We start from the raw sequence: 13,251 nt of genomic DNA, 5'->3' as shown, positions 1-13,251 counted from the left end.
TTCTCTGGAAAAGTCAGCTTGGGGCGAAGGGTACCAAGTTAAGCCTTGCCAAGAGTAGACAGAGACTTAAGGACAGGAATCTTGGAGACTAGGATAGTATCTGACCTCATGTTCTATAGAAACTAGGGCTTGGCACAATGCATGCTTACTCTTTCATTTACATAGTCAATATTTATTGAGCATGTGATATGTGTCAGGCATCATCTAAGCAGTGGGAATATGGCAGGAGATAAAACAAAGTCCCTACCTTCATGAAGTGTACATTCTAGTGGGGGTAATAATGAAAGACTACAAATAGTAAAAATTTAATATGGTGCTGAAATACAGCAAAACTAGGGCAGAGGAAGTGAAGGAGGAGGGAGTCACTATTTTATTTAGGGTGGTCAAGAAAGGCCTGGCTTCCCTGGTGGCTCAGTGGTTAAGAATCCACCTGCCAATGCAGGAGACAGGTCTGATCCCTGGGTCAGGAAGATCCCCTAAAGAAGGAAATGGCAACCTGCACCAGTGTTCTTGCCTAGAAAATCTCACGGACAGAGGATCCTGGCAGGCTATAGTCCATGGGATCACAAAAGAGTTCGACACTATTTAGCAACTAAACAACAACTGGAAGAACTGAGGGAAGATTTGAGTAAAGGAGTTACTGATCAGATACGGCTGGTTCTGAAGGAGGGAGCACCTTCCCATTGCACCCAGCTTCCCACACATAGAGCAGATAAGAATCTAGGCCCAGAGAGTAAGTTACTTTATCTAAAGTTACAGGACTAGAAGTGGAAGGGCTAGGCAGAGAGTCCAGTTTTCTAGACTTTTCCCACTTGCTTTTTTCTCTTCTTCCCTGTGACAGTGGATGGAAGACAGACACAGAGGGGAGAGGTGTATAATGAACACTTATTTTAGGTTGTGATTGTTTTTATCTTTCCATCTTTCTGATGATTCACCATCTTAATACCTCAAAGAAGAACATTTTTTGTTTTCAGATATTTAAGATTCTTACTATCATTTTTCTAAGTGGTCTGAGTACTGTTTGCATTAAATACTCAGAGGTACTTGAGTGAAAATAGTCTTCAAGGAATTAAGATCAAATGACTATTTAAGACCACCATATGACAAGAAGTGAGTTTGGTATCAATATCCCATGTCACAGATGAGAAAACTGAGGCCCAGAGAGGTGACAGGACTAGTCCAGGGTCACACGACCTGCCAGTGAGCCAACATGCTCTGGCCAGGTGCCACCACCGGCTCTACGTACAGGCCGGTGTGGAAGTGGGAGAAGCCACCCCTATTCGGTGCCTGCTGGCATCGCCGCTCCAGAAATCTCTTGGAGCAAGATGCTAACTATCTCTTTAAGAAGGAAAGTGAAGACGGGGCGCTTACGCAGCTGCCGGCGAGCCGCCGACTGGCTGGTCCCCTGCATCCACCTCACCCTCCCTGCCCTCCCTCCCTCCCTCCCGGCAGCCCCAGCCCCGGCGAGCACCCAGCTAGCCGCCTCCAGCAGGGGCTCCGGAGAGCAGTTCGGCGGCCTGGGCAGGGCAGCCGAAGCCATGGAAGCCTCCGCAGGTGATGACAGGGACCTCCGGGGACCACCGCCCCAGGGGTGCCGCCGCGGCCCAAAGGGCCAAGTGTGGGTGGGGGAAGGGGAGGCGCGGGGGAGCGGCCGGAGCGCCCAGCGGTCAGCCAGCCCTCCAGGCTTTTCGGGCTGCGGCGGCCAGGCAGTCAGCGGCCGGGGGACTCGACCGCCGCGGGTCCCCGCCCACGCTCACCAGCCCCTGTCTGTCTGTTTTCCCCACCGCCGCAGGTTGCTGATCTGGGCCAGGCAGCTGCTGCAGCGACTGCAGAGGCGCTGCGCCAAGCCGGGCCGGAGCGGTGAGAGCCGCCGGCAGGGCTGCGGAGGGCGAGTGGACTCAGGTGAGGAGGCCTCGGCGGAGCCGGGAGGGGGGCCGCGTGTGCTGCACCGCTGCGGGCTGCGGGCGGGGGCCGCTCGCTGCGGTAGAATACCTCAGAGGGCACCAGCCGCGGAGGGGTTAACAGTGACTCATTCTTACCCTCCCTTCATTCCCCTACACCCTTCTAAGCGCCCCACCACCGCCACCACCTTGAAATTCACCAGTTAGAGGATGCTTGGTGGCAGCAGAGAAGATGCCCGAAGTGGGCGATTTTAGGGGATTTTAGGGACCACTCCCGTTCCTATTTGTCTTCCTGTTCCAGCATTTGACAAACATTTAAGCCTCTTTCCTTCTTGGAGGAGGAGCAAGGGTACCTGAGGGTGGCGGGAGGATGGAACCTCAAACCCAGCCCAAGGTCAAATGCCAATGACTGCTTCCTTCCCTTATTCCCCTCCTGAGAAGAATCAAGGCCCTGCGGTAGATCTGTAAAAAAATGCCCCTGACCCCTAGAGTAGGAGCTCTGAGCCTCAGTCTCCCTGGAGCTTCCTCGAGATGTGATAATTTCTCCTTCTGCTCCTTAGCCAGGAGCTGGGCTGTTGGGGACACCAACTAGCCAGGGGAGTCCCACATTCCCTCCCTCACCCCTGCAGTCTGAGGAGAGGCCTGTTTCCTCCGCCTTCCCTGTCCATCTGGAGGTGGGATGGGCTGGAGTTGCTTCCCCAAAGAAGGTGATCTCTGCAGGCAGGGTGGGGGAGAGAAGGTGCCAGAGATTGGGGTTCTCGATGTCCCTTAGCCTGCTCAGAGGCCCCAAGTAGCCATCTTAAAATTCTTTAGGCGTGGGTGTCTGTCTGCTCGTCTTTTAAATGCAGGAGTTGGATTAGATGGTCTGTACAATTTTAATATGCCATTCAAGCAGCTCTTTCATGTCAGGGGGACATCTCTATTAAAAGCAACCTAGAATTTAAACTTGGGTCTATGAAATATTTGGGGTTTCCTCAGTTGATCTCTTTAAACTCAGGACTTCTCAAGGGAAGCACTGACTATGTGGGCCTTATAGAACTGGAGGCTTCAGACCGTCCTGAATTGGCATCTCCTGTGCCATCACTGGAATTACCTTTGTCAAGTTACTTCCCTCCCCCAAGCTTCAGTTTCCTCATCTGTAAATCTGGGAAGAATTTCTCAGAGGGTTGATGTGAAGACTGAATGAGACCCATATAAAAGCACTAAAAATACTGCCTGTACCCGGCACATAGTAGGTTCTCAGGGATGTGGGACTTGGGAGGTAGACTGGAGGAAGAGGGGAGAGGTGGCTCCTCTTAGTCCTGTGTTTTCTCACCTCCCCGACCCCACCCGTCTCTTCCACATCCTTGTAGATGGTTCCCTGCCAGGGGATAATGTGTGCTGGAGTGGGCTGGGCTGCCAGGCTGAGGGGCCTAGGAAGCAAGCAGGAGGTACAAACATTTCTGCTGCAAGGGTGCTGACATCATTCCAGCAAATGATGGTCCCAAGGAGGCACATGTAGCCCAGCACTGGGTTTGGAAAATGTTGGCGTCAAAGATCAGAGTCCTTTAGGGAACAGAAGCATCAAAATCTTATGTGCTGACACGCAGGCAGGGACCAAGCCTTCCTGTTTTCACCTGGATCCCACTCCTGCTCCCTTGCGCTCCAGGAGTCTCTCACTAGAATCTCCATGAGATACGGAGGTCAAGATTTTGGTGTCTGCATTTCCTATTCTTTATCTTCCCTCCTGCTGTCCTGTTCAGCTTTACATTCAGCCTTTCTTGTTGCAGTTTATTCCACAGATATATTCTGCCTCTTGACAGCATGATAAAGAAGACTCCCCATAAGGGTAGTGCAGGGCATTTTGCTGCTGCACCATTTGGGCCATAAGAAATTTCCCCAACTCCACTACTTCCCCATTAGTTTGTGAGCTCCTCCCAGCAGAGGCCTGAACTTTTTTCTCTCTATGTCTTCAACCTCTAGCCCATGGCTAGGCATAAAGCAGGTTCTCAGTAAGTGTTGGATCAAATAAGTTTGAGGGAATTATGTCCCTAAGCCAACTAGGTTAGAGAGAAACTGCAGGAGTGTGTTGACAGTGTAGGGAAAAGCATTGTTAAGTACAGTACTGTGCCAGTTGTTGGTTGTCGTTATTATTGCTCTTACTATTGCTATTGCCAGTGGCCAACAGTTGTTTTACCTTCTGCCTGAGTCAGGCTTGAAAGAACTAGATGTGCCTTGGGGAGTGATGATGTTGACAAACAGGTGGTTCTGGCTGGTGAAAGATGAGCATAAAGAGAAGAAGATTGGGAAGAGAGTGATTCCAGCCTCTTGTATTTCGGGGCAGGAGCAGATAAGGAGAATCAAACAAGTCAAAATGGACATGTAGCAAAAAATCAGGAGACCCAGGTCCCAGGTCTTGTTCTACGACCACCGCACTGAGTGATCTTGGGTCAATCATACCTCCTCTCAGGACCTCTAGTTCCCCAGGTATAAAATGAGAAGATATGATCCTGAAGCTTCCTTCTGCTTCTGACATTTTGTCAAGTGGATTTTGTTAAATAAAAATAAGACAACTATTATTACTCTCGGTATCATTTATGGAATAGCAGACCATTACCTATTTCAGATAATCCTTGTAACAGATTATATTGATGTGAAAGTGGAAGAGTCTGAGGCTTAGAGAGAGTGACCTAAGGCTACAGAGCTCCAAGTGGCAGAACTGTTATCCGAGACCTGGTCTGTCTGAGTCGAAAGGGTGAGCTCTTGCCAAGGTTTTGCTACCCTGCTTCTAGTTGCTGTGAGGTGTGTGTACACTTGTAACTGTGCCTAGGGCTTTGGAGAAGGGGAAGCTGTGAAGGATTCGTGACAAAAGATCAGGCATTTCCCCCAAGGGACTGTTGCGGGGGAACTTGCTGGGTTGACGAGTGTGTAAGTTAGTGCTGTGAAGCCTTCCTTGCAGCGTGAGCTCGGCTTTGCTGATGAGTGGCCGGTGCCCCTTTACCAAGGAGAACGGCTGGGAGTGAATGCCAGTCCTGACAGGCACACGTTTTGAGCTCCCCCTAGGTCCTGTGCTGTTTTACACAGGCTCACTTACTCTTCAAATAATCCTATTATATAGGCTTAGACTTTAATCTTACCCATTTTATAAGTGAGGAAGCCAGGGCGGTGAGGCAAAGGATCTTGCCCAGAGTTACACAGCTAATATGTGATAGAACCAGAGACAGTTTAGCTGAGAGTTGAAAGAACCGCTTTTAGTCGGAGCCTTTTCACTGACAGCGTGACTTTGGGTTAGCCAGTTTCTCTCTGCATGTCCCAGTGCACTGGATGCCTCTGTGACTCTAAATGGCCTAAATGCTTCCTTGTCCCAGAACAGGAGTGGAGGGGTTTCCTTGTCTGGCTAAACATAGATCAGCCTTTGTTTATTATTTATTTATCAGGCCCTAGACCAAGCACATAGGATACAGAAAAGAGTAAGAGGCGATCCCTAATTTCAAGCAGCTCACAGCTAATAGAGGGAGACAAATATCTAAGCCTGTGGGTATGGTTGGACCATCTAGGAGCTGTGATAACACTGATGTGGATGTAATGGGACAGGGAGAAAGGGATGGCCTCTCCTATTCCATGGGTCAGGAAGACTTTAGAGAGATGATGCCATTTTCTGCATTAAATTTGCATATAATAGTAATAATAATAAATGGTCTACCCAGATTAGGACGTTTCCAAGGAGTTTTTGACTCTTCACTGCAGCAACCCAAAAAGTGGCCACAATCTGAGGGACCATCCCAACTCACTCTGTGGCTTAGTTCCAAAGGAACCATCCATTTGTCTCAGGGGGACTGGAACCTTCCCTGTCATCAGAGGCCTCGAAGCAGGACTCTGAGGCTCCTCTTGGAAAGCCTGTCTAGTGCTTATAACCATCCAGTAGGCTTGGGGACTTCCTCGTGTCATTATTCCATCTGTCTGGAGCACCTGACACCTGGAGAGATGAAGGCATTTACCCAAAATTACTCAGCAAGGCTGGGATCAGAACTCTGGCCTTATGGGGATTGCATTTCTGAACCATAAGGGTATCTTTGTACATCTAGGTCACTAGGGACCTAAGGGGCCGTTTCTTCATTTGATGGGCAGCTCACACCGAGTCGAGGTTTGGTGCAGATGATATAAAGCGAAGGGCCCTTAGAGAGAGGAGGCCTGTGTTCCCAGGCTGCTTTGTACTGCTTGATGAGCAGATATTTACGAAGTGTTTGTCATATGCTAGCACCTCTGAATTGAGGTACTGAGCCAACCAAAAGGGAACATCTGGGAAGCAGGCTGGTACAGTGGAAAGAGTGAGTGCCAAGGAGCCAGGAGACTGACCTCAGTTCTGCCTGGACTCCCTGGGTGGCCTGAGGCAAGGCTCTTTGCTTTTCCACACCTGCAAAATGATAGGCAGAGGTGTTGATCTCTTTAAGCACTGACTGGTTAACAATTCAGCAACATTTTCTTCTGTTCTAGAACCACTTTAAGGGGTACAAGAATGGATAGAATACAGATAACTGTAACCTGAGGAAGAATAAGATAAATATAACTAGAGATATGAACACATGCTCTGTGGGTTTGCTGGAAGGAGAGGATTTGGGAAAGGCTCAGTTCAAAAGCTACCTCTTCAAAGATAGGATGAGATGTGGATCAAGGTGGGGGGGTTTTGAACCATGAGGAGTAGCAGAAACATGCTTTCATTCTGGACAGGAAGGCTGTATAGCAGAGCAATGGTCCTCAGACAGATTTCAAAGATCAGTAAATTTGAGAGTCTATCCTAGGTTGGCCAACTTTTTACTCTGCCAAATAAGGACAAATAACACTTGCTCTATTTACTATTACAGTCATATAGAGAGAAAAAGAACATTTTAATACCTTTATTCCCAAAGTAAGAAGGCTATATAAAATCAGGGGGAAAAAATGATTCCTTCAAATCAAATGCATTTTGCTTTATTTAAAAACTCACTGCAGGGATTTCCCTGGTGGTCCAGTGATTAAGACTCCAAACTCCCAATGCAGGGGGCCTCGGTTCAGTCCCTGGTCAGGGAACAGGATCTCACATGCCACAACTGAGACCCAGTACAGCCAAATAAATAAAAATAAATATTAAAAAAAAGTCTCACTGCATTGTCCATATTTTGCAGCAGACCAAGGGGCTTCCCAGGTGGTGCTAGTAGTAAAGAACCCGCCTGCCAGTGCAGGAGACCTAAGAGACACAGGTCCAATCCCTGGGTCAGAAAGATCCCCTGGAGGAGGAGGATCCACTCTAGTGTTCTTGCCTGGAGAATCCCATGAACAGAGGAGCATGGCAGGCTATAATCCATAAGGTCACACAGAGTCGGACACAACTGAAGTGACTTTGCACACACTTACTGTCCTTGAGTTTGGCTCTGAAGTCAGGCTCTAGGGTTCAAATCCTGGCCAAGTAATTTTTTCTCTAGAGCCTCTGCTTCCTCATCTGTAAAATGGGGACATGATGCTATCTATCTACCTCCTAAGGTCACTAGAGGAGGTCCATATGCTATAATAAAACATGTAAAGGAAGGGACCTCAAACTCTGTTGTCCATGTTGGGCTTTGGAGGATGATAGCAAATTGGAGAGTGTTTGCTTGAAAGAGGCAGCTGCCATGCAAGAATGTGGGTCACATGTTGTCAGATCATCTCATATATAAGAAAGAAATCCAGGTCTTTCCCTGGTTCTCCAATGGTTAAGACTCCATGCTTCCACAGCATGGGGCATGGATTCGATCTTTGGTCGGGGAACTAAGATTCCACAAGCTGCGTGACCAAAAAATAAATAATTACAATAATAAAAAATAAGACAGAAATCTGAATGTTTGTGACATCTTTTGATTTTTTTTTTAATGTGGCCAACTAAGCAGCCTTTTAAAATCGCCAATTAAAGTGTGTCTGTGTCAGGCCATCAGTCTGTGCTCCCTGATGTACAGTGTGAGATGCCAGACACTTATTGCTCATAGCTGTTGGCTGAGGATGAGGACAGAGAAAGGAAATGAAGCTGAGAGTACAGACCTGGACCAGGGTTGCCCTCCCTCTCTGCAAGACAGGGGAACACATTGCTTTGGCCACTTGGATCTTCTGCTTCTGGGCCGCCTGCTTCAAAGGCCCAATTTGTGCCCCTTCGCTTCTGGCAGCACAGTCAGGATGGATTCTCTGGAGACTGAGGCTTCCAAACCTCTCTGAGCCCCCTGGCACCTGCCAGCCTCCCTACCACAGGGTCTCTGGAAGCTTGGTCAACAGCCTCAGAAGGGGGAACTTGACTGATGGCCAGTGAAGCTGGCACAAAAGCCACCCTTGAGAAGCAGGTGTGAGGAGAGGTGCTGGTATCTCCTCAGCAGGAGGGGCACTTCCTGTTCTCTGGAAGCCACGCTGGTTCTACCACCTCTGCCTGGGTTATGATGAGGTCTGTACAGTAAGTGGTCTCTTTTTGACAGCTCTGCCACATAGCCACCCCCAAGGAAAAGCTTGGATCTGATTGTGAAGGAAGCCTGGAGCATTCTCAGAGAGGGCCTCCTGATTAGCTGGAGGAACCCCACTGACATGCTTTCAAGGCATTCTGAGATTCAGACTAAAGCCACTGAGGACAGTTTACATTTTTGTGGCTCCACTTAATCAAATATTCATCAAGCACCTACCGTGGTCAGGCTTTACCCGGGCCACTGTGGGGGAATGCAAAGAAATATTTCCATCATTCATTCAGCCAGTGTGTCCAGTGTCGGGTCTATAAGCAGGTGCTGACGGGCAGTCCCTCCCCTCAGGGAGATTTTGAGGCTGATAAAGCTATATGGATGATACATGGAGCCTGGCTCATAGAAATATTTAATAACAATTGCCATTGGATTGCGCGCCTTTCGAGTGTTAGATGCTAGATTGTAGTACCTGTTTTAGAGAGTGGGTATGGGGATTGAGTGGAGTCTTCATCTGAAACACTTATTGTGCCTGCCACATGCTGGTGCTCAGTAAAAGGGTAGCTGCTTTATAGTAACCTTGCAAAACTGGGCAGATCCAGAAGAAAGGCCAAGACACTTATTAGAAAAAACAAGATGCAAAACAACTCAGTCCCACCTAGTGTATGTTATCCTCATTTTATAGATAGGACCCTGGGGCTCAGAGAGGGGAAGTAGTTTGTTCAGAGGTACTGTGTAGCAGAGCCTACACTAAATGCTGGTCCGTTTGGCATCGAAGCTATGTTCTTTCTTCTAAGCCATATTCTTTCAAAAAAAGTGGTTAATGAATAAAGCAATAAAGCTACCACATTCGACAGGTGAGGCCATGCCACCTGGTGAGGTGGGGCATTTTTATCATTGAGGAAGCTGAGGCCAGTGGAAAGAAGGAACTGGCTATACTCATGTAACCAAAAAAGTGGTGAGGTTGGGACCCCAACCCAGGCATGTTGGACATGGCTTCCCACACTGCTGGGATGGAATAGTGGTCATTGGGTGTGAAGATAGTTGTATGCAGAAACTCAAATTTCCGTCACAGGAGAGATCTTGGGCTTCCACATGCCCTGAGGGGCAGTCCCCAGATCAGCACTTACAGGTGCCAGCCAGGGAGGACAATTTAGGCTCAGTTCAAGGAAGAACACGCTAAATTGAAAAACCATCTAGCAGTGAAACAGTATGTTTTGAGAGCTAGTTCCTCATCTCTAGGCTGCTCACATAGGTCTTAATGTTCTAGAAGGGATTCTTGCACTGTGATGGGATTTGGAATGGCGATGCTCAATAGTCTTGCATTCTAGAGGGTCGGGAATTCTAGCATAGGACTGGTCACAGGTGATGCAAGCAGTGAGTGCTACTGGCGTCCCCAAGAGAAAGGGTAACCATAGGCTGGGGCTATCTGGGAGGGCTTCCTAGTGGGAGGAACTAGAGCAGGATCTGAGGGTTGGGAAAAGGGAGAGGAGTAGGACTGGGTAAGCTGAGCAAGTCCTAGGGTGGTGAGCCCACCAGTCTAGCTGGGCTGGAGGGTTAGTACCTCTTGGCGAAGGGCACTCCCCTGTTCTCCAGAGCTTTTTTAATGGTAGAAATGGCACAGGGACTCCTAGGTCTTTCCCAAGCCTCATTAGGAGGCTAGTTTGGCACCACGTCCCCCTCCTCCCTCCCAGCCGCTGCTCCTCTCTTCATTGTACCACTCACCTCCTTCCATCCTCCCTTTCGGAGGTGGCAGACTTCGGACATTGAGCTCTCCTGGGAGACAGGTGTGCCAAATGTGGCCTCTGCAGTGAGGCGAAGCCTAGGGCGCTGAGTAAGGTCACCTTCCTCTCATTTGGGGCACAGAGCTGAAGCCGACCTGGGCCTCCCAGGGGCTACTTGCTGCTCAGGGTGAGCTCTGGCTTCAGAGTCAGGCCTGGCTCATCTCCAGTTCTGCTGTTTGTCAGCCTGGGACCGCAGACAAATTATCTTACCCCCCACCCTCCCCTCCCAGCCCCCACCCCTGGGCCATGTTCTCATCTACCAAAGAGGGATCGATCATTTGCGCCTGAGAGGAGAGGATGATCTGCCAAAAGGGCCGTCGCATGGCAGATGGCCCCACAAATGCGCCTCCTCTCTATGGCCTCAATCGCTTCTCTCCCCGCTGGGTCCCAACCCTTGTCCCGGCGAATGATAAGAGGCACAGAGATGTGTGACATGGCCCATCCTCCTACCGCTCTGCAAGGAAAGTATTATTACAGAAGAGGAAGTCAAGTCACAGGGAAATGAGATGACTTGTCTTTTGTATGTGGCTGAGCTACCAAATAACCGATTCCTGAGCCCAGCTTCTCCCCATTCCTTTTTATCTCTTTGCTTTTTCATTCTCTTTCTCTCCCTGTTTCTGCTCCTTTGGGCCTGTGCGTATCCCTTCCTCCCCCCTCAGCCCTTAGCTGGGCTCTTGCGAGCAAGATTACCAGCCCTGGGGCTGATTGGAATGAGCCAGCCTAAGAGCTAAAGAAAGGTATTTTGCTGCTTCAGAAATGTCCTAAGGGGCCCTTGGTCAAATTCTATCCCAGTCAGCAGTATTCCCTCCACGGGCCCCTCCTTCCTACCTCTTTTACTTTAATTCATCCTGAAATTTTCTTCGCATCACCACTGCTATCTCCCCATGTTCCCATCTGTCTCAAGGCCCAGTTCATGTGCTATCTTTCAGGAGTCCCTGTTCGTCAGCTCCTTCCCAGAACCCGGGCTCCTAGTCACCAGGCCAAGCTCTGTGCTCTCAGAGGATGGAGAGCTCCTCACCCTCCAAGCCCTCCCATTTCCTGCACTACAGAGAGCAGCCCCCGGTACCCAGGGCCCAGCCTAGAGCTGTAGGACTACTTGAGCCAACAGCCTGGCTTGTGGCTTCCTTCTAAAAACAGGGGGCTGGTAGGCTCCACGCCGGGGAGAGGATGGGCCTCGGAGTTGTTGGGACTAGCAGGAGATGGCTGTTGTGAGGAATCTCAGAGGTCAGCCTTCCAGTGAAGGAGCCCAGGATCCAAGCCTGGACAGCATCAGATCCCTTGCCCTGCTCTCTGAGTGGTCAGCTGAGAGCACGGACTTTGGAGCTGGACAAGCTTGGACTGCCGCCTTGGTCTTGAACATGGACTTACTTTGTGACTGTGGGCAAGTCACTTGATTTGTCTGACCCTTTTGTTTCCTCAGTAGTAAAAATGGGCTTCATAGTCATCATTCCAGCCTCATAGGAGCAAAGCTGGGTAGAGAATTAAACTAGATTAGAAATCCCATGAGTGTAAAGCCCACAACACAGGGTTTAGCACACAGTAGGTGCTTAAAAAATGCTAGTGCCCTTCCACCCAGTTAGAAGGAAAGAACTTTATAACTTCTCTAGTTTTCCAAAGATCTGATACATCTTCGGTTGGTAGTGAGCTCTCCTGTCCCTGGAGGTATTCAAACTGAGTCTAGGTAACTGCAGAACGGGAATGTTATTCAGAGAAATGATGCTTCAATCAGCATCATTGGATGTTGGGCTTTGAAATCTTCACATTCTTTCCTGTCCTTAAGTTCTGTGATTCTGTGAAGACTTTGACTCAGATCTCATTAATCAATTATGAGAAACAGTTAGGGTTTGGCTTGGATGTCTGCTTAGCACAGATAAAAGACAAAAATCTGCTGGAGGTATGAGCTAATTGAAGGCTTTCTCCCAAGAGATGACGAGGCTAGAAACAAAATGAGGTCGAAGAAGAAGAGTTCTCACACATCCTGTGAAGGGAACCCGGCTGGGATGTTTAGGTTATGAGGCTAAATGCGTAGGCTGAATTTTGGGAAGGCTACACCATGGTCGATAGCATGAACTGCCCAGAGCAAGGCCTGTGTTTGATTTGTCTCTGAATCCCCAGTGCCCAGAGCAAGCCAGGCATGCAGGAAGTACTCTGGACAAGTAATGAGCGAATGGCAGATAGCCTTGATGTTTTTTGCAGATGGAATCTCTTGAGTTAAGAGACTCTTAGAACTTCCCGAGAGGCCATGTGGTGGTTTCATACTCAGTGCATGTACATCCGTGCATCTGTGTCCACGTCTGTGCATGTGCCAGACTTCCAAGAAAGACCCCTCCTGCTCGCTGCTGCCCTGCCTTCTTCTCTTTCTCCGGCCCCTTCCCTTCCTTCCAGCTCTTGATCATCAAGCTACACCTACTTAGAAGTGTAACTTTTGACATGGTATGTGACCCATGAAACCATCACCACCATTAAGATAATTAACATATCCATCAACCCCCAAAGTTTCCTCTGGTACCTTTGTAGTAATTCCTTCCTCTCATACCTCCCTCTCCATTCCCCTCCTCAGGCAACCACTGATCTGCTGTCTGTCACTATCAATTACTTTGCATTTTCTATAACTTTATATCAATGGAACCATACAGCATATACTTTTTTTGGTTGGGGGAGAGGGTCTGGCTTCTTTTACCTGGCATAATTATTTAGAGATTCAAGTTGTTGTGTTTATCAATAGTGTATTCCTTTTTACTTCTGAGTAGTACTCCATTGTGTGTAAGGATAAACCATGATTTGCTTTTCCCTTTATTTGTTGACAGACATTTTGGTTTTTTTTCTAGTTTCTTGCTATTACAAATAAAGCTACTGTGAACATCTGTGTATAAGTCTTTGTGTGGATATACCTTCTTATTCTCTGGGGTAAATACTTAGGAGTGAAGTGGAATGGCTAGATCCCTTAGTAAATACATATTTAAGGTAAAACTGTCAAAATGTTTCCAAAGCGGTTGTGCCATTTTACATTCCCAGCAGCGTGTATGAGAGTTCTGGTTTCTCCACATCCTCAAAGCACTGGGTATGATCAATCTTTTTATCATTAATCACCCAATAGGTGTATAGCAGTGTCTCCTTATGGCTTTAATTTGCATTCTCCTAAAG

General features: G+C 48.5%; 1 protein-coding gene across 1 annotated transcript in view; it reads left to right on the top strand.

Moving 5' to 3' along the window:
- The first annotated feature begins 1,459 nt into the window (after positions 1-1,459).
- The window catches only part of SNPH (syntaphilin), a 44,187-nt gene continuing 32,395 nt past the window's right edge, over positions 1,460-13,251 (top strand). Inside the window, exons 1-2 of the mRNA XM_061126971.1 lie at positions 1,460-1,554; positions 1,793-1,902. The gene's annotated coding sequence lies outside the window, so the exon portion shown is untranslated. The remainder of the gene's footprint in view (positions 1,555-1,792; positions 1,903-13,251) is intronic.

Source organism: Dama dama, chromosome 23 (genome assembly GCF_033118175.1).
Source record: "Dama dama isolate Ldn47 chromosome 23, ASM3311817v1, whole genome shotgun sequence".
Taxonomy (NCBI): domain Eukaryota; kingdom Metazoa; phylum Chordata; class Mammalia; order Artiodactyla; family Cervidae; genus Dama; species Dama dama.
This window is presented reverse-complemented; position numbering and strand designations above follow the sequence as displayed.